The sequence below is a fragment of the Mustela lutreola genome, chromosome X, assembly GCF_030435805.1.
Source record: "Mustela lutreola isolate mMusLut2 chromosome X, mMusLut2.pri, whole genome shotgun sequence".
Taxonomy (NCBI): domain Eukaryota; kingdom Metazoa; phylum Chordata; class Mammalia; order Carnivora; family Mustelidae; genus Mustela; species Mustela lutreola.
Window position 1 is genome coordinate 93,281,987 of NC_081308.1, and position 25,731 is coordinate 93,307,717.

Consider the following 25,731-nt stretch of genomic DNA (forward strand, 5'->3'; position numbering starts at 1 on the left):
TTAGGTTTTCATGAAGTCCAGTTTGTCTATCCTTTTTCTTTCGTTGCTCATCTTGTGGTGTCATATCTAAGATTTCATTGTCAAATCTAACATCATGAAGATTTACTTCTGTGATTTCTTAAAAAATTTTTATGGTTTTAGATTTTATATTTAGATCATTGATCCATTTTGAATTAGTTTTTGTAAATGACATGAGGTAGAGATCCAACTTTCTTTTTTTACATGTGAATATCTAGTTGTCCCAGCACTATTTGTTGAAGAAGCTATTATTTTCTCACTGGATTGTCTAGGAACCCTTGTCAAAAATCAATTCACTATAGATGTATGGGTTTATTTCTGGACTCTCAATTCTATTCCACTAGCTATTTGTTTGTCCTTATGCCAGTACCAACCATAGTTTTGTAGTAACTTTCGATATTGGAGTGTGTGATTCCTCCAAAATTCTTTTCCTTTTCTAGATTATTTTGGCTATTTGGGGCCCCTAGCAATTCCATATGAATTTGAGGATCAACTTTTCCATTTATGCTCAAAAGGCTCTTGGATTTTTTGTAAGGATTTCGCTGAATCTGTAGATTGCTTTCAGTGACGTTGCCATCTTAATATTGTTCCATTCAGGAACACAAGTTGTCTTTCCATTTACTTAGGTCTTTTTTTCCCCCTTTTTTTAAAAGGAAACTCTACCCTCAATGTGGGGCTGAAACTCACAGCCCTGAGATCAAGAGTTGCATGCTCTACCAACTGAACCAGGCTCTACTCTGCCAGTCAGGCACCCTTAGTTAGGTCTTTTCAAATTTCCTTCATTAGTGTTTTCTCTGTACATGTCTTTCCTTTACTTGGTTAAATTTATTCCTAGATACTTTATTCTTTTGGCTGGTATTGCAAATTGAATTGTTTTTTTAAAATTTCTTTTTCAGATTTTTCATTACGATTATATAGAAACAAAATTGATTTTTTGTGTTCATCTTGTACCCTAAGACTTCACTGAACTCATTTTTTTTTTTTTAGCTCTGATATTTTATTTGTAAATTCTTCAAGACTTTCTGTATAGAGAGGGTCATGTCATCTGAAACAGACATAGTTTTACTTCTTCCTTTCAAATTTGAATGTATTTTATTTCTTTTCCTTACCTAATTACTCTGCCAAAGGCTTCTGATACCATGTTGAATAGAAATAATGAAAGCAAGCATTCTTGTCTTACACCTGATCTTGAAGGAAAAACTTTCAATCTTTCACCATTGAGTATTGAGATAGCTGTGAGTTTTTCATGAATACTTTTCTTCATGTTAAGAAAGTTTCCATTTATTCCTAATTTCTGAGTGCATTTATCATGAAAGGGTGTTGGACTTTGTCATATGTAGTTTCTGTATAAATTAAGATGATTACTTGGTTTTTCCTCCTTGTTCTGTTAATGTGGTTTTTTTTTCTCCTTGTTCTGTAATGTGGCCTATTATATCAATTAATTTTCTTATGTTGAGCCACTCCTGCATTCCTGGGATAAATTTCACCAGGTCATGGTGTATAAGCCTTTCTGTATACTATTGAATTAAGTTTGCTAGTATTTTGTTTAGATTTTTTTTGCATCTGTTTTTTATGGGGAGTATTGGTCTGTAATTTTCTTTAGTGTCTTTGCCTGGCTTTGGTATCAGGATAATATTGGCTTCATAAAATGAGCTAGGTTGTATTACCTCCCCTTCTACTTTTGGAAGAGTTTGAGAAGAATTGGTATTCAATTTTCTTTAAATATTTGGTAGAATTCACCAGTGAAGCTATGTGATTGTGGGCTTTACTTTGTTGTGAGGTTTTTTTTTAATTACTGATTCAATGACTTTACTTGTTATAAGCTTGTTCAGATTATCTTTTTCTTTTTACTTTAATTATTGAACTATAATTCACATAAGGTGTTATCTTCGTTTCAGGTGTACAACATAGTGATTTGACAATTCTATACATTATTCAATGGTCACCACTGTAAGTGTAGTCACTTTTTGTCATCATACATTCTTACAGTATTATTGTATATTCCTAATGCTTATTTTCATATCTGAGATTTATGTATAACTGTAAGTTTGTATGCCTAAATCCCCTTTATCTATTTTGCCCATTCCCCTCACCTCTCCTTTGGCAACTGCTAGTTTTTTCTCTGTATTTAAGGGTCTGTTTGTGCTTTTATTTGATCACTTGATTTGTTTTTTAGATTCCACATATAAGTGAAATCATATGGTATTTGTCTTTCTCTGACATACTTCACTTAGCATAGTATCCTCTAGGTCCATACACACTGACACAAATGGCAAGATCTCATACTTTATTATGGCTTATAATATTTCATTCTATATACCACTTCTTCATTCATCTATTTTTTAAAGTTTTTATTGAAATTCCAATTAGTAAGCATACAGTGTAATGTTAGTTTCAGGTATACAATATAGTGATTCAACACTTCAACACCTGGTGCTCATCATAACAAGTATACTCTGTACTCATTAATCTCTATCACCTATGTAACCCACCCCCTCATCCACCTCCCCTCTGGTGACCATCAGTTTGTTCTCTATAGTTAGGAGCCTGTTCCTTGGCTTGCCTCTCTCTCTCCCCCCCCCTCCATGTTTTCTTATTTTGTTTCTTAAATTCCACATAAGAGTGAATCATATGGTATTTTTCTTTCTGACTTATTTTGCTTAGCGTAGTACTCTCTAGTTCCATCTCTATTTCTTCTTGAATTATTTTTGATAGTCTGTTTTTAAGAATTTGTTTATCTAAGTTGTCTAATTTTTTGAGTGTACAAATATTTATAGTATTCTCTTATAATCTTTTTTATTTTTGTAAGGTTGGTAATAATGTTACATCTTTCATTATTTATTTCCATTATTTACATCTTTTCTAATTTTTCAGTCTAGATAAAGGTTGGTTGATTTTGTGGATATTTCCAAAGAACCAGTTTTGGTTTCATTGATTTTCTCCACTGTTTTTCTATTCTCTATATAACTTATCTCCACTTTAATTTTTAGAATTTACTTCCTTCTCCTAGCTTTGTGTTTAGTTTGCTTTTCTTTCCTGGTTTTTCTAAGGTGCAGAGGTAGGTTGCTGATTGATTAAGATCTTTCTTACTTTTTAATGTAGGCATTTACTGCTATAAATTTCCCTGTCCCCACTCCCTTTACTGCATTCCATAAGTTGTGGTATGTTGTGTTTTCATATTTGTTCTTCTCTGAGTGTTTGCTAATTTCCTTTGTGATTTTTTTCTTTGACCTTTGGTTGTTTAAGGGTGCATTGTTTAATTTTCATGTCAAGTTTTTCTCCTTTTTATTGAAATCTAGCTTCATTCCATTGTGGTTGGAGAATATAATTTGTAAGATTTCAGTATTTTTATATTAATTGAGGCTGGTTTTGTGGCCGTATAGGTTCTATCTTGAAGAATGTTCCATGTGCACTTGAGAAGAATGTGTATTCTGCTCTAGAGTGAAGTGTCCTATATTTGTCTTTTAGGTCTAGTTTTAAGGTATTGTTCAGGACCTCTGTTTTCTTACTAATATTCTGTCTAGATGTTTTGTCCATGTTGGAAACTTAGTTACTGAAGTTTCCCAACTATTATTGTACAATTATCTAAGTCTGTCAGTATTTGCTTTATATATTTGGGGATCTTTTGTTTGTTGTGTATGTTTATAATTGTTATAAATTATTGATGCATTAACTTAAAATATGTATATATAATGCCATTCTTTGTGTCTTGTAACAAGTTTTGGCTTGAATTCCAGTTTGTTTGATATTAGAGCTAGCCCCCCTATTTCTCCTTTTGTCATTATTTGCATGGAATATCTTTTTTCTTTTTTTAACTTTCAATCCATTCTGCCAATCTCTGCCTTTTGATTGGACATTTTAATCCCTTTACATTTTAGATAGTTACTTATAAAAGGGATTTACTATTGCTGTTTTGCTATTTGTTTTCTGTATGTCTTATACCCTTTTTGCCTTTCATTTTCTCCATTCATTTCTTCTTTTGTGCTTAATAGATTTTTTGTATTGTACCATTTTTATTCTCTCTTCATTCCCTTTTATTTATTCCTTTTACATATTTTCTTAGTAGTCACCCCGGGGATTAAAATTAATGTACTGGGGTGCCTGGTGGTTCAGTCAGTTAAGTGTCTGCCTTTGGCTTAAGTCATGATCCCAGGATCCTGGGATCAAGCCCTGTGTCAGGCTCCTTTTTCAGTGGGGAGCATGCTTCTCACTTTCTCCGCTGCTCATGCTCTTATCCCTCGCTATCTCTCTCTCTCACTCTCACATAAATGAATTCTTTAAAAAAATAAAATAAAATTAGTTTACTAAATTTATAACAATCTGATTTGAATTTATATCATATTGTCTTCTCACAAGTTACATCTTTATACATTGTGTGCCCTGTAACATATATTTATAATTGCTTTTTATGCATTTGGTTTTTAAACTATATATGAAATAAAAAGGAGTTACAAACTGAAAATACAATATACTGGCTTTTATATTTACCAAATAACTACCTTTACCAGAGATCTTTATTTGTTCCTAAGGCTCTGAGTTACTGTCCTTTCATTTCAGCTTGAAGAAATTCCTTTAACATTTCTTGTAAGTCAGTTCTACTGGCAATGAACACCCTCAGGTTTTATTTATCTAAGCATGTCTTAATTTTTGAAGGATGGTTTTTGCTAGATAAGCAATTCTTGAATTTCAGTGTTCTTTTACATTTAGTACTTAAATATGTCATTCCACTGCCTTCTGGCTTCCATGGTTTTTGATGAGAAATCACCTGTTAATCTTTTGAAAAATCTCTTCTGTTGAGTTGCATCTCTTTTGCAGCTTTATAGATTGTCTTTGTGTTTGTCTTTGACAGTTTGTTTAGGATGTGTCTCGGATCTCTTTGAGTTATCCTACCTGGAGTTCATTGAACTTCTTGGATGTGTGGATTCATGTATAATCAAACTTGGGAAGTTTGTAGCTACTATTTCTTAAAATATTCTTAGAACAAATATTTAGGGGCACCTGCATGGCTCAGTTGCTTAAACATCTGAGTCTTGATTTCAGCTCAGGTCATGATTTCAGGGTCATGAGATTGAGCCCCACATCAGGCTCTGTGCTGAGTGTGGAGCCTGTTTGAGATTCTCTTTCTCCCCCTTCCACTGCCCCTTCCTACCCTGCCTCATGTGTGCTCTTTCTTTCTCAAAATAAGTAAATAAATAAAAATACTTTTAAAAAAGAATATTTGAATATTCTTTTTTGTTTTCTTGGGTACTTCTAAAGTGTATATTTTGTTCAGCTTGATGGTGTCCCACATGTCTTCTGGCTCTGCTCATTTATCTCCATTCTTTTCTTTCTGCCACTCAGACTGGATAATATCAATTGTTGTATCTTCAGATTTATTGATCTTTTTCTTCTGCCTCCTGATATCTGATGTTCAACACATTTACTGAAGTTTTCATCTCAAATATTGTGCTTTTTAGCTCTAGAATTTCTGGTTCCTCTTTTTACTTCCATGTCTTTGTTGATATTTACCTTTTGTTCATATGTTGTTTTTCTGGTTTTATTTAGTTCTTGGTCCATGGGTTTCTTTAGGTCTTTGAGTATGTTTAAAACAGTTGTTTTAGGGGCACCTGGGTGGCTCATTTGTTAAGTGTCTGCCTTTAGCTCAGGTCATGATCCCAGGGTCCTGAGATTGAGCCCCACTTCTGGCTCCCTGCTCAGCAGGTAGCCTGCTTCTCCTTCTCCCACTCCCCCTGCTTGTATTCCCTCTCTCACTATGTCTCTCTGTGTCAAATAAATAAATAAAATCTTTAAAAAAATTGTTTTGAAGACTTTGTCTAGCTTTTTTACAGTGGGTTTGCCATTAGAACACAGGTGTCATGAAAACTTCTACTAAACCTAAACCAAAATGGGAAATGAAAAGACTAATATCAACATTGTCATCATTGGAGTTGTTGATTTGGACAAGTCTACCATTACTAGTCATCTGATCTACAAATGTGATGGAATCGACAAAGGAACTATTAAAAAATTTGAGAAGGAGGTTGCTGAGATGGGCAAGGGCTCCTTTAAGTATTCCTGGGTCTTGGATAAACTGAAAGCTGAACATGAATGTGATATCACCATTGATATCTCCCTGTGGAAATTTGAGACCAACAAGTATTATGTGATTATCATTGATGCCCCAGGACACAGAGACTTTATCAAAAACATGATTATAGGTAAATCTCAGGTTTCCTGTGCTGTCCTGATTGTGGCTGCTGGTGTTAGTGAATTTGAAGCAGGTATCTCTAAGAACCTGCAGACTCATAAGTAGGCTTACACACTGATATTAACAATTGGATTAATTGTTAATTGTTGGTGTTAACAAATGGATTCTACGGAGCCACCCTACAGCCAGAAGAAATATGAATAAATTGTTAAGGAAGTCAGCACCCACATTAGGAAAATTGGCTACCATCCTGATACAATAGCATTTGTGCCAATTTCTGGTTGGAATGGTGACAACATGCTGGAGCCAAGTGCTAATATGCCTTGGTTCAAGGGCTGGAAAGTCGCCGGTAAAGATGGCAATGCCTGTGGAACCACATTGCTTGAAGCTCTGGATTGCATTCTGCCACCAGCTCATCCAACTGACAAGCCCTTGCATCTGCCCTTCCAGGACATCTACAGAATTGATGGTATTGGTACTGTTCCTGTGGACCCAAGTGGAGACTGGTGTCCTCAAAACTGACATGGTAGTCACCTTTGCTCCAGTTGATGCTAAAAGTTAAAACTGAAGTAAAGTTTGTTGAAATGCACCACAAAACTCTGAGGGAGGCTCTTCCTGGGCACAATGTGGGTTTCAGTGTCAAGAATGTATCTGTCAAAGATGCTTGTTATCCTGAACCATCAAGGCCAAATCAGTGCTGGATATGTACCTGTGCTGGATTGTCACTCAGCTCACATTGCTTGCAAGTTTGCTAAGCTAAAGGGGAAGATTGTTACTCTGGAAAAAAGCTGGAAGACAGTGCAAAGTTCTTGAAATCTAGTGATGCTGCCATTGTTAGGGTTAGGGTTCCTGGCAAGCCTATGTGTGTTAAGAACTTCTCTGGGGTATTATCCTCCTCTGGGGTATTTTACTGTTGGTGACATGAGACAGACAGTGGCTGTGGGTGTCATCAAGGCAGTGGACAAGAAGGCAGCTGGAGTAGGCAAGGTCACCAAGTCTGCCCAGAAATCTCAGCAGGCTAAATGAATATTACCCCCAATACCTGCCATCCCAGTCTTAATCAGTGGTGGGAGAACAGTCTCAGAACTCTTTGTGTCAATGGGCCATTTAAGTTAATGGTAAAAGATTGGTTATTGAAGGCAGTGCATCATAAAACCTTAAGGAAAGGAGAATTTTTCGTGGACCATTTGTTTTGTGTGTGGGGGGCAATGTTAAGTTATTAGCGTTTATCTTTTTTTTTTTTAAATTTGACAGAGATCAAAAGTAGGCAGAGAAGCAGGCAGAGAGAGAGGGAAGCAGTCTCCCTGTTGAGCAGAGATCCTGATGCGGGACTCCATCTCAGGACCCTGAGATCATGACCTGAGCTGAAGGCAGAGGCTTAACCCACTGAGCCACCGAAGCACCCCATTAAGTTATTAGCTTTTAAAATCAGTACTTTTTGATGGAAACAACTTGACCAAAAATCTGTCACTTAATTTTGAGACCCAGTAAAACAAAAGTTTAATGAGAAAGAAATATATAAAAATAAAGTCTTTGTCTAATGATCAGCATCTGGACTTTCTCAGTGATAATTTCTGTCAATTTTTTTTTCTTAGACTACATTTTTCTTTTACTTTGTAATATGTGGTTGAAAACAGAATTAGATTATTTTAAATGTGGTAGCTGGAAATCAGACTTTGCCCTTCACCAGAGTTTCCTCGTTTTTATTGTTGAGGGCTGCCGTTATTCATTTGTTTAGTGACTTTTACAATCAATGCAGAGCCTCTATCCCTTGTCATGTGTGGTACTAAAATCTGTGTTCCTTTAACTTGTGCTGAGATGGTGTTTTGATACATATTTCTCTGAATGCCAGGAACCAATAAAAGAGAGAGAGAAAAGGAGAACAAAAGAAAAAAAGAAAAGGGAGAAAAAATATCATCTGTTTCTGTGCTTTGGCTCTGTGTTATGGTACTCCTTTAACACTTAACCAGGACATTTGCAACTCTGCCTTGGCTTTCACTCCCTCCTTATATTGTGCTTGAAGATCAGCTAGAGTGAAAGCTTGAGTTTTTCTTAGGGTTTTCCTCTTGGCTTATATACCTGGCTTATTAAATTGCTTAGTATACATGGGCATTTTTTTTAATTTTTAATTTTTTATAAACATATATTTTTATCCCCAGGGGTACAGGTCTGTGAATCACCAGGTTTACACACTTCACAGCACTCACCAAAGCACATACCCTCCCCAATGTCCATAATCCCACCCCCTTCTCCCAAACCCCCTCCCCCCAGCAACCCTCAGTTTGTTTTGTGAGATTAAGAGTCACTTATGGTTTGTCTCCCTCCCAATCCCATCTTGTTTCATTGATTCTTCTCCTACCCACTTAAGCCCCCATGTTGCATCACCACTTCCTCATATCAGGGAGATCATATGATAGTTGTCTTTCTCTGCTTGACTTATTTCGCTAAGCATGATACGCTCTAGTTCCATCCATGTTGTCGCAAATGGCAAGATTTCATTTCTTTTGATGGCTGCATAGTATTCCATTGTGTATATATACCACATTTTCTTGATCCATTCATCTGTTGATGGACATCTAGGTTCTTTCCATAGTTTGGCTATTGTGGACATTGCTGCTATAAACATTCGGGTGCACGTGCCCCTTCGGATCACTACATTTGTATCTTTAGGGTAAATACCCAATAGTGCAATTGCTGGGTCATAGGGCAATTCTATTTTCAACATTTTGAGGAACCTCCATGCTGTTTTCCAGAGTTTAATGCCCTATTTTTCCCCAAAAAGCTCCATTGCTTTTCCTCCCAGGCTTTTGGTACCTTATCCACATTCCTCACCTTCAGTCTTTTGCCCCAGGCAACTGTGAGTTTTTCCTTTACCTTACAGTGTTTTTTCAAGATGCCTACAGCTCTACTTCCCTGTATCTTTTCCAAGTTACGTGAAACAAAGTTAAATGCCTTGCATCAGTCCTTCAGGTGGTTCCCTGACAGGTTAGAACAGACAAACAATTCTTCATGAATGAAATCTGCTCTGCTGCCCCTGGTACCAGGGATAAGGGTCCCACAATGAATGTGGCTACCCTCTTGAAAAGTGCCACTGAGCCAGGGAGGCAGCTAGGTAAGGACAAGCCAAATGACCACAGACATTTTAATTTGTATATTTCTTGATTCAACATTTGTTTGGTTATTGTAAAGCTTAAATCATTTTCCAGAGTTCTGACAAATTTGGTTTTGACAATTTCTTCTTGATTTTTTTGATGTTTCTGCAGAGGGACAGGTGATTAGAGTTTCCTACTGTACCATTTTATTGATGTCCATCCAGAAAGTTTTTAAATATATTCTCTCACTGCTTTTTGGAAACACAATCCATTCCCTATTGAGTTACTTTTCATTTTCTGGACCCTCTACTCTGTTTTGTTAATCTGCTTGCCTATCCTTACACAATCAGTATTATTGATTAGTCTTGATTATTATAGCTTTATTATAAGACTTGAAATCAGGCAGAGCAAATTTGTTTGGATTGTGTTTAATCTGCAGACTAATTGACAATGATACTGAATCTTTCTTTACATGTTTATGGTATGTTTATTTTTTAGGTATTCATTAATTTTTCTTGGCAATGACTTATACATTTCAGTGTACCAGTTTTATTATTTTTTGTAGTAACTTTTTATAGATTCTTCAGAATTTCCTATATGCCATTTTTTAAAAGAGACAGTTTTACTTTTACCTTTCCATTTTTTCTGCCTATTAGTTGTTTACTTGGCCTGTTCAGGATAGGACCTCCAGTACAATATTCAGTGGAAACAAGGAGAGCAAAGTGGTGAGATAGTTATTTCTGCCTTGTTTTGCTCGTTAGAGGGAAAGCATTCAGTTTTTTACTATTAAATGTCATGGTAGTTCAGTGGTTCTCAATGGGTGGGGAAATTTGCCCACAGAGGACAATTGGCAATGTCTGGAGACATTCTAGGTTGTTACGATTGGGGGCTGTTATTGGCATCTACTGGGTAGAGGCCAGAGATGCTGCTTAATATCCCATAATGCACAGTACCCCCACCCACATAATCTGCATGACAAAGAATCATCCAGGCCAAAATGTCAGTAGTGTCTCTGCTGAGAAACTGTGATAGTTGTGGGTTTTATGGGCTGCCTTTTATCAGATTAGAGAAGTTACCTTTTATTTCTAGTTAGGTGAGAAATTTAATAAAAAATGGCTACTAAAATTCTGCATCTACAGAGATGATTATATAGTATTTTTTCTTTTATTGTATTTTTAGAGATAATTACTATTTTAGTCCATTCAGGTTGTTGTAAGAAAGTATCATAGATGAGGGGAGAAATTTATTTTTCTCAGTTTTTGAGGCTGGAAAATCTAATATCAGAGTGCTGGCAGAATCAATGTCTGGTGAAGGCCCCCCTCCTGGTTCATAGATAGCTGGATCTGCTTCTTACATCCAAATCTGGATCATGGAAATGCACTTGATTTTTTTGGGATTTGTGTGACTAAGCTGGCTCAAAGAGTCTCACGTTGGGAAATGTAGAAAATAATTTTTATGCCTTTGTTGATTATCTCATTACAGTTGGGCTGGAAAATACTATATAATATGACTTCATTTTATCTTGATTCCATCTGCAAAGACCCTACTTCCAAATAAGCTCACATTCTGAGGACATGAGGTAGACCTGAATTTTGGGAAGACTATTCAAACCAGCACACCATGCATAAGAAAATGTTTTTTTTTTGTTTTTTTTTTAATTTTTTATTTTTTATAAACATATATTTTTATCCCCAGGGGTACAGGTCTGTGAATCACCAGGTTTACACACTTCACAGCACTCACCAAAGCACATACCCTCCCCAATGTCCATAATCCCACCCCCTTCTCCCAAACCCCCTCCCCCCAGCAACCCTCAGTTTGTTTTGTGAGATTAAGAGTCACTTATGGTTTGTCTCCCTCCCAATCCCATCTTGTTTCATTTATTATTCTCCTACCACTTAAGCCCCCATGTTGCAGCCATCAAAAGAAAATGTTTTTAATTTAAATTTTACTTAGTTAATATACAATGCAATATTGGTTTCTGGAGTACTATTCAGTGATTCATCAAATACAATACCCAGTGTTCATCACAACAGGTACCCTCTCTTTTTTTGAGGTGGGGGCAAAGGGAGAAAGAATCTTACACCCAGCGTGAGCCCAACGCAAGGCACAGTTTCCTGAGCTAAAATGGAGTCAAATGCTTAACAGACTGAGCTACCCAGGTGCCCCACAAGTGTCCTCTTTAATACCCATCACCCATCTGGACCATCTCCCAACCACCTCTTTCCATCACCCCTCAGTTTGTTCTTTATCATTAAGAGTCTCTTAGGGTCTGTTTCCCTATCTCCTTTTTTCCCACCTTACCACATGTTCATCTGTTCCCTTGTATTCCACATGTGAGTGAGAACATATGGTATTTGTCTTTCTTTGACTGACTTATTTCATTTGGCGTAATATGCTCTAGCTCCATCCACATCACTACAAATGACAAGATCTCATTCTTTTTATTTGTATATATATATATATAAATATATATATAAAATATATTTATACATAATATAAATATTAGTGAGTAATATTGCACTGGATATAAATAGATAAAAGCTATATATATATAAAAATTTATATATATAAAAGCTATATATAAAGCTTTATATATATAAAAGTTATATATATAAATATATATATTTATATATATGCACACACACAAACATATATATATATATATATATATATATATATATACACTCCACATCTTTATTCATTTTTCTGTTGATGGACATTTGGGCTCTTCATAGTTTGGCTATTGCATTCACCCTGAATCTGTATTTTTGTATCCTTTGGGTAAATACCTAATAGAGCAATTTCTAGATTATAGGGTAGTTCTATTTTTAACTTTTTGAGGAAACTCCAGACTGGCTGCACCAATAAAATTTTTTTTGAAGATTTTATTTATTTATTTGACAGCGATCACAAGTAGGTAGAGAGGCAGGCAGAGGGGGGGGGGAAGCAGGCTCCCTGCTGAGCAGAGAGCCCCATGCGGGGCTTGATCCCAGGACCCTGAAATCGTGGCCTGAGCCGAAGACAGAGGCTTTAACCCACTGAGCCACCCAGGTGCCACAGAAAATTTTTTGTTTATGCTTTCAAAAAACATACTTTAAAAATATTTTCATCTTACTATCCTTTGGTCTAAATGCCAAATCTAAATAGTCCTATATGCAAATGTTCAGATAGACTGTCCAAGATTCATATAGGATTTCCCAAAGTTTTTAAAACAAGAAAATGTGGAAGAATATGATATCACTGTTACTTTTTCTAATTTAAATTTATCAGAATAAAGCAAATGATCATTACATTAGAAAGTGTTTGGAGGAGGAGGCTTGTGAGACAGTCATTAAACTTTTGCATTCCAATACATATGCCAGGTTAAGTAGTACATAATCTCCGCACCCTCAAAGAGCCCACAGTTCATTTGAGAGACAAATTATAATATGGCATGATGAGTGCAATAGTAGAATTGTACATGGGGCACAGAATAAAATACCCATATTGAGTTCTAAAATTGTGTATGTGTGTGAGAAAGGGGAGGAAGGGAGAAAGGGAGGGTGAAAGAAAAAAGAGTTAACTGATAGTTTTCAGAGGAAAAATAAGTAAATCAAAGTTGTTTATTCCATATACACTAATTTGAAACTAATCACCCTCACAGTACTGTAATGTGATTCCATCATATGTATACAGTGTTGATTTATTTTTTCCAAACTGTCAATTCTCTGACCAGGTATTCTCTTTTGGATCTGGAAGACCTGCTAAAGGTAAAGCTCTCATATAGCTAATCGGGAAACAGTGGGGAAATACTTAGAATACTTAACAATACTTGTAATAACTTGAAAAATTACAATACCATGAAACAAACATCAGCCTGGCCAACTGCTGATTTTGTAACTGAAATAAGTTGTTTCCCTTGGTTTTTATCCTGCCCCAAGGTGTTTTTTAGACAGGAGAAATTAGCTATAATAATTTGCTTAAGAAGATGTGCTGTGCGGGGCGCCTGGGTGGCTCAGTGGGTTAAAGCCTCTGCCTTCGGCTCAGGTCATGATCTCAGGGTCCTGGGATTGAGCCCCACATCGGGCTCTCTGCTCCGCGGGGAGCCTGCTTCCTCCCCTCTTTCTCTCTGCCTGCCTCTCTGTCTACTTGTTATTTCTCTCTCTCTGTCAAATAAATAAAATCTTTGAAAAAAAAATGCCGGGTTGCCGGGGGGAGGGGGTTTGGGAGAAGGGGGTGGGATTATGGACATTGGGGAGGGTATGTGCTTTGGTGAGTGCTGTGAAGTGTGTAAACCTGGTGATTCACAGACCTGTACCCCTGGGGATAAAAATATATGTTTATAAAAAATAAAAAAATAAAAAAAAAAATGCCGGGCAATTGAGCAATTCCCCGGTACTTTAAGAAGATGTGCTGTGCTACTTTGGATTGTTTTTCTTTTTCTTCCCCCTCCCCACTTCCTGCTCTGCTTACATTTATTTTTGATTAGGTAATAGATTCAGGTGGCTCACATTTTGGTAGTTATAAAAGCCTATACAATTAAAAATTTCCCACTCTTCGTGCCTAGCCATATAGTTCTCCTTTCCAGAGGCATCCTATGTTAACTTTTTTTGTTTTTACTTTTAGAGCTGTTTCATGCATATAGGCATGGATGCTTGAAAACATACTTGCACTTACTTATGTTTCCTTATTTTTACACATTTACTTATGTTTCCTCATTTTTACACATTTTCTGTACTTTGCTTAAGATCATTACATATTAGTACATAAAGAGCTATGGCTATGTAGTCTTATTCAATTGTATGGATTTGCCATTACTCAACCAATCCTCTATTGAGAAATATGTAACTTGTTTTCTGGCTTTTTCTATTATATTTCTGCAACAAATAACCTTGTAATAGGTCATTTCAGATGTGTACTATCTATAGGATAAATTTCTAGAAATGGAATTACTGAGTTGGGTGGTATGTGCCTTTGTCATTTTGACGGATATTGTCAAATTGTCCTCCGTGGAGGTTGTACCTATACTGGCAAGAGATAAAAGTGCTTGTTTCCCCAACCCTCACCAGTACATTGTGCTATCAAACATTATATCTTTGCTAATATGATAGGTGAAAAATGGTATCTTGTTGAGATTTTAATTTGCATTTATTGTGTTCTGAGTAAGGTTAAACATCTTTTCATATATTTAAGACCTGTGATATTTATAAAAAATAATTCGCTTTTTATGATGGTTGGGATGCTACTGGATTGATGGCACAATATCTTTTCTCCTTAACATATACCTATGGGCATGTTTTTTTTACGTAACAGAACAAGGGTAATTCCAAAGAGCACCTTTACATCAAACTCTAAGCCAGAACATTTTACATGTTTTAAAGAATCACTAGCTGGGACACCTGGGTGGCTCAGTTGGTTAAGCGGCTGCCTTCAGCTCAGGTCATGATCCCAGCGTCCTGGGATCGAGTCCCACATCGGGCTCCTTGCTCAGCAGGAAGCCTGCTTCTCCCTCTGCCTCTGCCTGCCACTCTGTCTGCCTGTGCTCACTCTCTCTGACAAAAAAAAAAAAAAAAAATTAAAGAATCACTAGCTTTTTACAATTAACTCACTATACAGCTAACATATCATAGTTGACAAACAACTGAACCAACATCCCCTCATAATATTAAATGATTTAAATTACTCATAAGAAATTTAAGTCAATATTTTGTTACTTCTTAGTATTAAGTACTTACTGTACTTAAAGTTTTTTAATATCTTAAGAAAAATAGAATTATTCTTAGAAATTTACCAGTGTGTTAGAATTTACATAGACTTATTTAAAATTATGATATGTTCTCATTTGAAAGATGTGTTTGCAATTTCCTTTCTCAATGCCTAAGACACATTGTAGGAAGGTTAGAAGTTAACGGTATATTTAAATGTGTTGGCTAATTCATAACTGGCTCTGGACTCTTTCGTATCATACAACAGATTGTTCCCCGAGCTTTGTCTATGGAACTGTATATCGCTTCTATTAAAGCACTTATCAATGTCTGCCATGTATCGTCATTAGCTATTTATGTGTCTGCCTTCCTCACTAGATTGTGAACTTCTAAAGGATATAATTTGTATTCCCCTTTAGCACTAGCTTAGAGCTTTGCATAAACTACATACTCATAAAATGTTTGTTGAATTGAATTGAATCACATTTACATTGGTGTTCTGAGGTTGCATGTTTAAAAACATTTTCCCACATATTTTCTAATTTCATTTTTATGTAAGGTCTTATTCTAATGCTGCTCGAGTTTCCTTTCTGCTAATATTGACTTTGTATTGAAATGAATTACTCAAAGTGCTTTTCTAATAATAGCATTGAAGAGGTAGATTTTTTCTTACTGTACATATTTCCTTACTGATCTTCATTTTCTTCCAACAAAGTTCTACTTTAATTGTAACCACAGGCAGTTCTAAATATTTACTGGTCAGTGGTGGGTAGATTGAACATTGTAGTAAGTTATATGCATTGATCTCACTAAGAGTCTCAATTATGTAGACAACTTGAAATGTGAAATTAAATTTATGGTCATTACTAATAAATTTATGGTCATTACTAATTTAGAAGTTTCTATAACAGAGTGAACTTTTCAAATGGCTTTTTAAACTTACATTTTTATTAAAATAATTGTGGATTCACATGCAGTTCTAAGAAATAATATAGAGAGATCCTTTGTATACTTTACCTATTTCTTCCCAGTGGTGATACCTTACAAAACTATTGTATACTATCATAACCAGGATGTTAATATTAACATGAAATACCAGTCTGTTCATATTTCACCATATTTACTTGTGTTCATTAGTGTGTGTGTTAGTTCTATATAATTTTATTACATATACAGATTCATGTGTCCTCCAGCACAGTTAAAATACTTCACAGTTCCAAAACCACAAGGATATCTGTATTGCGCTTTTATAACCACACACATCTCCATGCCCCACCCCCACTCTCCTAACTCATGGCAACCCATAATCTGTTCTCTATTTCTAAAATTTTGTCCTTTCAAAAATGTTATATAAATATAATAATATAGTATATAACATTATGTGATTAGCATTTGATCAGCATAATTTCCTGGAGATACATCCAAGTTCTTCTGATTATCAAGTTTATTCCTTTTTATTGCTGAGTAATACTCCATGTTATGTATGTACTAGAGTTTGTTGAATCGATCACATATTGAAGGAAATCTCAGTTGATTCTAGTTTGGGGCTATTACAAATACTGCTGCTATGAATATTACTGTACAGCTTTTTGTGTAAACAGAAATTTTCATTTTGGGGGCTAAATGCTGTGTCATATGGTAGTTGTGTATTTGCTTTTCTAAGATATTGTGAAACTGTTACAGGGTAGCATTCTCTCTTTTTTAAAAGACTTTATTTATTCATTTGAGAGGAAGAGAGAGAGAGAGAGAGCACAAGCAGAGGGAGCGGCAAGCCGAGGGAGAAGCAGACTCCCTGCTTAGCAGGGAGCCTGATGTGAGACTCAGTCCCAGGACCCTGGCATCATGACCTGAGCCCAAGGTAGACACTTCACTAACCGAGCCACCCAGGTGCCCCCAGAGTAGCATTCTTATCCTAAATGAGTGATCCAATTTTTCCTTGTCTTCACTGGCATAGGCTATTGTCACTCCTTTTTATTTTTGGTGTTCTTACAGGTGTGTAGTGATAGCTCAGTTTGGTTTCAATTTGTGATTCTTTAATGGCTAATGATGTTAAACATTTTTTGATGTGCTTGGTTGCCATCTTTGTATCCTCTTCAGTGAAATGGCTCTTCATTGCCTTTTGCCCATTTTCTAATTGGTTTGTTTCTTCTTTTTACTGTTGAGATTTTGAGTTTTTTATATATTCTAGATTTTAGTCCTTTGTTGGATATGTGGTTTGTAAATATTTTTTCCCAATCTGTAACTTGTCTTTTCATTTTTTTATTATTATTTTATCTTCTTATGTTTATGTTAGAACAGTACATCATTTGTTTTTGATTTAGTGTTCATGATTCATTGTTTGCATATAATACCCAGTGCTCCATGCAATCCTTGCCCTTCTTCTAAACAGGATCTTTTGCAGAGCAAAAGATTTAAAATTTGATGAAGTCCAATTATTCAATATCTTCTTTTTATGTGTTGTGCTTATGGTGTCAACTAAGAGCTCTTCGCCTAGCTCTAGATACTAAAGATTTTTTGAAAGTTTTATAGTTTCATTTCTAAGATTTAATTCCATGATTCATTTTTTTTTTTAAATCTTTATTATTTTTTTAAAGGTTTTATTTATTTATCAGAGAGAGGGGGGGAGACAGCAAGCACAGGCAGGCAGAATGGTAGGCAGAGGCAGAGGGAGAAGCAGGCTCCCCGCTGAGCAAGGAGCCTGATGTGGGACTCGATCCCAGGACGCTGGGATCATGACCTGAGCTGAAGGCAGCCGCTTAACCAACTGAGCCACCCAGGCGTCCCCCATGATTCATTTTTAATTTCTCCAGTACCATTTGTTGAAATGGCCATCTTTTCTCCACTGAAGTGCTCTTTATACTTTCATAAAAAAAAATCATCTGGGTTTATTTGTGTGGATCTATCTGTTCCTTAGTTCTTTACTCTGTTCCATTGATTTAGGTGTCTGGTATTTTTTTTAAAGATTTTATTTATTTATTTGACAGAGAGAGATCACAAGTAGGCAGAGAATCTGGCAGAGAGAGGGGGAAACAGGCTCCCTGCTGAGGAAAGAGCCCAATGCAGGACTAGATCCCAGGACCCTGACACCATGACCTGAGCTGAAGACAGAGGCTTAACCCACTGAGCCATCCAGGCGCCCCTAGGTGTCTGTTTTTTCACCATTAACATATTGTCTTGATTACTGTAGCTATATAGCAAGCCTTAATATTAAGTAGACTGATTCCTCCCACTTTATTCTTTTTTCTCAAGGTAGTTTTAGGTACTCTAGGGCCTGTGTTATACAAATTTTATAATTAGTTTGTGTCTATAAATCCTTGCTGGAATTTTAATTGGAATTGAACCAAACCTACAGATCAATTTGGGAGAACTGACATATTTAGCATAGAGTCTTCCAATCCATGAGCGTTGTATGGCAATCCATTATTTAGATTTTTTTCTACCCATAATAAGTCTCTTTTGTGTTTTCCTTGTTTTGATGTCAGATGAAAGTTCATACATTAATCTAGATTTCAAATTTTTAGACTTGCTGACAATGATTAAACTCACTAATATTCATTTACTATTAATTTACTTATTAATTCATTCATGTACTCATTCACAATGCAGGTATATTTGTCTTGCTCCATTGCAATTAAGAGATAATATTTTGTTTACAGTACTAATATTGATTTTAAAGGTTATAACCCTGTGAATAAGTGAGAAATTGACTATACTAAAGGAAGGACTTGAATATAGACTAAGGAATTTTTGTAATGATATTTACTGTAAATATTTTTGTCTCTGGTCCAAAATAAATATGGTCTGAGGAGAGGATTACTGACTAGAGGAACAGGATTCATCAGAGGGAGAGTGTATTCTTTGAAAATTTTCTTATTTGGTAGTTTTAAACCCAGAATCAAAAGAAATTGAGGGTATGGAGCGAATCAGGTATGAGCAAGTGACTATTTAGGAGAGAATAGAAATATAAGGGCTGTCCTGGAGATACCCTTTTATGGAGTAATACAAACATTTAGGTAAGTTTATAATTCTTCCTTGATATGTGAGTATCTATTTTACTTGAGTTTTCTTGAGTTAATTGTTCATTCAACAAGTATTTATAGAGCCCCTACTACTTTCTCTGCATTTTGTCTGGACCTGTCAGTATATAGCTGTTAAAAAGACAGTATCCAAAAATCCAGCAGTCATTGGCTCCCTTCTCAGTACCTGCTCCCAGTGGTCCTGAAGGCATGTGGGCCAGGGGCAGCCCCAAAGAACAGGAGTCAGAGGGAGTGCATGTGTGCAGGTCTAAGTGTCTTGGCTGTGCACTCGTGAAGAGATTTGGGAGGGGGAGAATGCAAGGATAGGCCCAGGAGCCATGGCATCCAAAGAGAAACAAGCAATGAAAAATCTCAATGTGGAAAATGCCCAGCAGGAGGACAAAAGAGAACAGGGTCCCATGTAGAATGCAAAGGAATCGTGCAGTTGGAGAGGAGGGTGAAGGCCAGAAGCCTTTAGGAAATGTTAGGCTGTGGTGAATGAGACAGCTTGTCTCTAATTTTCAATGAGCTATACCTAACAGGCATATTGACCACAATGAAGTGGGAGATGATATGGAAAAGTTCATAGGGCAGACGATGGAAATCAGGAGAAAGACTAAGGAGCAACAAATGAGGCATTATAAGTGCTTCCAAACTCCTGAACCTGATAATCATTATGACTTTTGCTTATACCTTGAATCCTAAGATTTTCCCCAAGGTTAATAATATGGCCTCTGCTCTAGAAACTTGTAGTTTTGTGATTAACTTTCTCTATAACCTTTTTGGTATTTCCACTTAGAAGTTTGTAATTAAATATTGTTTTGTTTCAGTGTAAAACTTTCTGTCCAGTAGGACAATTTCACCCAGTTTTAGGGAAAACTATTTTTTTCATAATATGAAATTAATAAAGCAGTTTTAGAAGGAAAAAAAGGTAGGATTCCTGAGTTCATGGAATTTATAATGTAATATGATACATAATATAGCAATAACAGCATTTATAGAATTTTTTCCAGCAGGTAAATGGCATGATAAACTCATTTGAATAGATCTATTTACAGATATTAGTAGCCAGTACAAAAAGGAATACCAAACTTGTATATCAGTTTTCAAGTTACAGGGATATTTCTGATTTTACTGTTTAAGGTTTTGAAATTTACGTATCTGAAGTTATGGATTTGATTGGCAAATGATTTAATTATGGCTTAAATAGGTATTTTCTGAGCCATTAATACACAGCATTTTAAATATATCTGATGACTTGGCAATATATGTCAAAAAGAAGAGCATGGGGTGCTTGGATAGCTCTGTTGGTTAAGTGTCTGACTCTTGATTTCAGCTCAGATCATGATCTCAGGGTCCTAAGATCAAGCCCCAGGCCAGGCACCCTGCTCAGTGGGGGTCTACTTGAGATTTCTATACCTCTGCTTCTCCCAGCCATGCATGCTCATTCTCTCTCTCTCTCTCTCAAAATAAATAAATAAATAAATAAAATAAAAAGAATCTTTTTTAATTAAAAAAAGGAGAGGCATACACAATCTTTGGTATGAGAAATCTGACATAAATAAGTGGCTGATAATGTTAAACATATGACATAAGACATAAGACATCAAGGAGTCTATAGAAGCCTGTGTAAAGTTCATATTAAAATAGATACCCTCTGGAGTGCCTGGATGGCTCAGTTGGTTAAGTAGCTGCCTTTAGCTCAGGCTGTGATCTGCATCAGGCTCCCTGCTCAGTGGAGAGTCACCTTCTTCCTCTCCTCTCTCCCTCCATCTGACCCCTATTCTCATGCTCTCTCTCTCAAATACATAAAATATTTACAAAATAGATATCCTGGAAAGCAAAATAAGTATGCTTCCTGACATGTTACAGTTGAAACCTACTGTAAAATATGTTTCAGATTGAATGGCATGTTAATAAATAGGAATATTAGGAATGATCATATATTTCAAACAATTGATTCTTTTGTACATTTCATTTGTTAAAGTACAACCATTTATTTTTCACTCTTATTTTTTATTTTTAAAAAAGTATTTTACTTATTGGTGTACCTGGGTGGCTCATTCAGTTAAGCATCTCCCTTTGCCTTAGGTCATGATCCTAGGATCCTGGGATTGAGCCCCATATTCGGCTCCCTGCTTAGCAGGGAGCCTTCTTCTTCTTCTCCCCCTGCTCATGCTCTCTCTTACTTTTGCTCTTTTTCTCTCTCAAATAGATCAATATATTTTTTTAATTAAAAAAATATTTTACTTATTAATAAAATAAGAGAGAGAGAACATGAGAGCGCGGGAGTGGAGAGGGGCAAAGGGAGAGGGAAAGAATCTCAAGTTGACTTTGTGCTGAGTGGCAGAGCTGCAGGGGAGGTGCTTAATTCTTGACCTTGAGATTATGACCTGAGCTGAAACCAAGAGTCAGACACCTAATTGACTGAATCACCTAGGCACCCCTAAGTATTTATAATTTGCTCAAACAAATTAATGAATGCAGTGTGATTTGAATCTTTATTTTCAAGATTTTGTTTATTTGAGAGAGAGAGAGAGAGTGCAACAGAGAGCATGTGTTGGGGGAGGTGCAGAGGGATAGGGAGAAGCAGACTCCCTGCCAATCAGGGAGCCCGATGCTGGGCTTGATCCCAGGACCCTGGGATCATGACCTGAGCTGTGGGATCATGACCTGAGCTGAAGGAAGATGTTTAATGACAGCTACCCAGGCACTCCATGAACCTTTTTTTTTTAAATAAAGATTTTATTTATTTATTTGAGAGAGGGAGAGAGAGCGTAAGCCAGGGGAGGAGCAGAGGGAGAGGGGCAAGTAAAGTCCCCACTGAGCGGGGAGCCCTGGGTTCAATCCCAGGACCCTGAGGTCATGACCTAAGCTGAAGTCAGAAACTTAACAAAGAGCCACCCAGGTACCCTGATTTGTTTGAATCTTGATTGGAGAAACAGTCTGTTTACTTTAGGAAAGTATAGGAATACTCTGGTTATGAGATGCAGATATCCAATATACTCCAAGATATGGATGAGTAGGTTATTGTAGACTACAACTATAGAGCATTCAAGAAGTGAGGCAGAAAAGAGAAGATAAATTGTTTTTGAGCTTCAGGATTCCATATTATCTATTTGTACTTATTTTGTTCTTTTGTTCTCATTCTCATACTTGTTGTTTCCTCTTAATATTGGCTTGCATGTGGCCAACATAGCCTTTGAGGCCATTCTATATCATGACCTCTTGGCTTTATTCCTATTGCTACCTAGGTTAATCTCTTTCTGTTTTCTAGTTCAAATTCATGGGAGGAAATCTAATCAGTCTATTTGGTATGTTTATTTTTTCATGCTGGCCCCCTCTGAGTCTACTGGCCAACCAAAGGATTGATTGTTTTTTAATTACCTTGCTCCTTCCTGTTCTATAATTACCTACAGTCATGCATGGGAATTCTGGATCATGTAGTATAAAACATGACTGCCTGTGGCTGCCCTTTGTAGGGACAGTGGGCAGGACCATTTCATTTAGCAAGGACTTTAGGTTTTACTATGATTAATAATAAAGGGTAATTTATGAAATTTATGAATTTATGATAAGGTATTATTTATTAATAATTTATGAATTTTCTGTATTTATGATAGGGTATTATTAATAAGGGTAGTTTATGAAACTATGCTACTTTTAAGTAGGCTTATTTAGGCCTAAAAGACAGTTTTTAGGAAAACTATCTATTACTGTATTATAGTTATCTGGGATGAAATGTTGATTTGGAGTTTTCTTATTGTTTTTAGGAAGTTGCTGATACCCTAAAGTTTAAATTACACAAATTACTCTTAGAAAAGCAGACAAATTTCAGATCTTTATTTTATATTTATGTATATTTTATAAATATAATAAAATGTAAATTGTTGAACTAATAACTACCATTAGTTCATTATCCAGTTTGAACCTCATTAACTTTACAGAGGTAGCTAATTGGTTTGGTTTATCTATTCAGGCCTGTGTCAACATTTGTGTACATTGAGCCAAAAATACAAATGCAACTGTTCATACCATATGTATAAAACTTTAAAAAATTTTAAACCAAGTTAATAAACTATTAAATAATATAATGTTGTAGTCCCACATTTTGACCTATGCCTTTATAATGAACTGGAAGGTTATAATCAAGTTTAGAATTCTCAAACTCCTGTTTAACACTGGGATATGATTGCCTTGGGGAATTTGACTCCTAGTCCTTTTCTGGCCTCCTCTTTTGGTATCTGACTCTGTCTTCATGAGGGACCTCACTCTAATATACATTTTCTTCCAGGCTATGTATAGAAGCTCTGTCCATGGTCCCTATCATCAACTTGCTTTGACAACCCTTTGGACCTAACATTAGGCACATAGATAGCAAGATCCTCCCTCCAGAACAATGCTTCAGAGTGGGTCCTGAGAGAGAATTAAGCCATAATACCTCAAGGCATTCATTGGATAAAAATAATAAAATGCTACCAGTCATGTACTGTATTTGAGAGAATGGGCAAAATGGTTATATGAATAATTTTCTTTAGGGTTTAAGAAAGGCTAGTGGGGGGCGCCTGGGTGGCTCAGTGGGTTAAGCCACTGCCTTCGGCTCGGGTCATGATCTCAGGGTCCTGGGATCGAGTCCCGCATCGGGCTCTCTGCTCAGCAGGGAGCCTGCTTCCCTCTCTCTCTCTCTCTGCCTGCCTCTCCATCTACTTGTGATTTCTCTCTGTCAAATAAATAAATAAAATCTTTAAAAAAAAAAAAAAGAAAAGAAAGAAAGGCTAGAGGGCTGAGAAAAGGCTGGTGGAGAGTAGACCTGAAGAAAAGTCCTCTGTGGGCTCATGAAAGTGGCTTGGGGATATTTGGGCAGGGAATTTTGAGATCTTGGGTACTCAAACTATGATCTAGAAGGGGGAGGCACAGGCTTCTGGTGGCACAGGCTTCTTCTTTCCCTTTGGCCCTGCAGAATCTTCTCTCCTAGAACTGGGAGGCGCTGAAGAATGGCTAGCATGGGGTCTGCTAAATTATGAGGCCCTCTTTGCCTGTATCAAAGTGTGGTACTTCATCTATTAACTGTTTTTCACATTTTACCTATTCGATGCTATGCTTAATTTTTTTGGATTGAAAATGTGTTTAGGTGTAATCAGGCTTGATTCCAATGAACATGGCAGAGTAGAGAATGCCAGAAATTCATCTTTCCACAAAAGCAGCAAATAAACTAGCAAATATTCTCAGAATCAACTTACTGGCATTCTGAAAACTAATAAAAAATTTACAGCAACCATGCAGATGTTTAATCAAGGAAATAGCAGTTGAATATCAGTAAGAGAGCTTTGTGACAGTTTAATTTACCTAGTCTCCATGCCCTGCTCTATAGTTTGGCAGAAGCTTTGAAGTGGCCTCATTCTTAAAGAATTGTGGTCATTTATTTTGACCAGTTTGGTGGCTCCCTGAAGGACTAGCTCAAAAGACTTGCCCTTATTTTGCCTAACTCAGAACTCTCCCAAGGCCAAGGCAGCTACTTGGGGGGCACTTGTGGAAAACATAGAGGCAAATATATTAACCACTGCCTCCCATGGAAAGGAATAACAAATAAACAATAAGGTCAACTGGAAGTATTTTGGTGTATATCTCTTTGAGACCCTGCTTTTAATTTTTATGAGTACTCAGAAGTGAAATTACTAAGATCATATAATTCTATTTTTTAATTTTTTTTTGAGGAACTGCCATACTGTTTTCCGTAGCAGCTACACCATTTTATATTTCCACCAACAGTGTTCAAGGGCTCCAGTTTCTCCACATCCCCACCAAGACATATTTTTTTCATGATAGTCATCCTAATTGGTGTGAGGTGCTGTCTCATTGTGGTTTGTAATTTGCATTTGCCTAATGATCAGTGACATTGAGAATCTTTTTGAGTACTTTTTGGCCTCTTCTATATCTCCTTTAGAGAAATAGCTATTCAAATCTTTTGTCTTGTTTTTAATCACGTTGTTATTGTTTGTTTTTGAGTTGTAGAAGTTCTTTATATATTCGGGATATTAGTCTCTTACCATATTTGATGTGCACATATTTTGGTTGCCTTTTCACTTTGTTGATTGGGTCCTTTAATGCACAGAAGCTTTTACATTTGATACAGTCCAGTTTATCTATTTTTATTTTTATTGCCTGTGGCTTTGGTGTCATGTTCAAGAAATATTGCTAAATCCAATGTAATTCACGAAGACCTTCTTTCATGTTTTTTCTAAGAGTCTTTAGAGTTTTAGCTCTTATGTTTAGGTCTTTGGCCCATTTTGAGGTTGTTTTTATTTTTTTAAATGTAATATAGCATTCATCAATAAAGATGAAAAGGAAAGATGGAAATGGTAGAAAGGGAGAGATTTAACCTGCTATTTATAGCTAACTGGACAAGTAAAATAGATAAGTAAAATATTTAATACAACTGGAGAAATTCCTGTTTATTAGTAAAATACGCTTTTATAGAGATTGAAAGCTATTTTGAAAGTGTCTGGCCATTTTTGTTGCATTATAACCTATAACTAAATTTTAATTATTGTTCTTTTATTATATATAGAAGCTAAGCTATTTCCTGTGAGCAAATGGATTGATGAGTTTTGCATAAGTATGGAACATCACTGAGTCTTTACAGGATTTTTGGTTCTTTGACTCTGAGTAGGATAGTATGTATAAACTCCTTTCCAGCTAGCACCTTGTTCTGCAGTATTTCTATTTCTTCC

At 36.2% G+C, this 25,731-nt stretch overlaps 1 protein-coding gene and 2 pseudogenes across 1 annotated transcript in view; all 3 read left to right on the forward strand.

Moving 5' to 3' along the window:
- Window positions 1–25,731, forward strand: part of COL4A5 (collagen type IV alpha 5 chain) — a 253,144-nt gene that overhangs the window by 29,239 nt on the left and 198,174 nt on the right. The window lies entirely within an intron of this gene.
- Window positions 2,950–8,452, forward strand: LOC131822162 (elongation factor 1-alpha 1-like; annotated as a pseudogene).
- Window positions 19,089–20,447, forward strand: LOC131822165 (protein BEX4-like; annotated as a pseudogene).